The following is a 1,297-nucleotide window of genomic DNA, read 5'->3' on the forward strand; positions in this document are numbered from 1 at the left end:
TTACAAGACTCATTCTTAGGGTTGTCTTTAGTGTTACCTGAGAATCCGCCTTTGTTTTGTTCAGCCAATTGCTTAGCTAATTGCCCCAGTTGAGTTTCAAGCATCTTCCTGGAAGCTTCATTGTTCTTTCTTCCAGCCTCTTGACTCCTCTTCATCTCTTCAAAGTTGCCTTGAGTCATCTTCATAAAGTTCATTATCGTTTCCTCAAGAGCTGATGGCTTTCTTTGTTGTTGTTGTGGAGGAGCAAGCATCTGAGAATTTAAAGCGTTGTTATTTGAGTAGCTTAGATAGGGATGCTTGTTGATTCCTGGAGTGTAGTATTGATTTTGCCTTTGATATCCTCCCATGTAGTTAGCTTCTTCACTAGACCCTTCTGGTACACATTCACCATTGAGATGTTCTTCACCACATAAGTCACACTTGATTGCAGCCACTTGTTGTTGCTTATGAGCCAAAGTGAAGCCTTGAAACTCCTTAGTTAGAGCCTCGATTTGTTTGTTCATGGCTGCTTGGTTAGCAAGGATAGCAGTTTGTTCACTCACCCCAAACACTCCTCTTTCCTTCTTCTTAGCTTCAGCACGATACTCATTTCCAGCCATGTTTTCTATTAAAGCTTGGACTTCATGATCAGTTTTGCTCTTGAGACTACCTCCCGCGGAAGCATCTAAGAACATCCTAGTGTTTGGTGTTACCCCCTCAGTGAAGATTTGGAGGTATTGTTTCTCGGTGAACTCATGATTAGGGCATCTCTTAAGAAGCAAGTTGAATCGCTCCCAAGCATCATATAATGACTCACCTTCTCCTTGTTTGAAGTTAGAGATCTCCATCTTCTTTTCCCAATACTTAGACATAGGGAAATATTTCTCAAGGAACTTCAGCTCTAACTCTTCCCATGTTTGGACAGTCCCGTTGGGTATTGTTAACAACCAATCTTGTGCTCTTCCCGTCAAGGTGAAAGGAAATAGCTTTAGTTTCTTTTGTGCTTCAATCACGGTGGCTGGTTGCACACAAAACTCGCAAGTTTCAGCAAAGCGGCTCAAGTGTTCATGGGGACTCATAGCTTCAGTCCCATTGAATTGTTTGTCCCTCAAACTGTTGATGACAGTTGTCTTGATGTCGAAAGCAACGGGATTGGCTGGTTGAAAAGTATAGGTCAGTTGACCGCGATGAGTTGCTAACCCGTAGTCTCCTAGCTTTGGTCTTTGTACAGGTTCTCCCATGATAGCAGATTGAGGAGAAGCAGATGTTTCAGATTCAGTTGAGAGTGGCTCCGGTATTTGTTCTCGAACACCCGGTG

The 1,297-nt window shown here is 42.9% G+C and overlaps 1 non-coding gene across 1 annotated transcript; it reads left to right on the top strand.

Moving 5' to 3' along the window:
* The first annotated feature begins 729 nt into the window (after positions 1 to 729).
* On the top strand, positions 730 to 835 carry LOC146936630 (small nucleolar RNA R71). Its single transcript, XR_015033825.1, has one exon. It is a non-coding gene; the product is annotated as a small nucleolar RNA R71 (small nucleolar RNA).
* The last annotated feature ends 462 nt before the right edge of the window (positions 836 to 1,297 follow it).

The sequence above is a fragment of the Medicago sativa genome, chromosome 3 (assembly GCF_051527215.1).
Source record: "Medicago sativa cultivar Bolivia chromosome 3, Bolivia_mono, whole genome shotgun sequence".
Classification (NCBI taxonomy): Eukaryota; Viridiplantae; Streptophyta; class Magnoliopsida; order Fabales; family Fabaceae; genus Medicago; species Medicago sativa.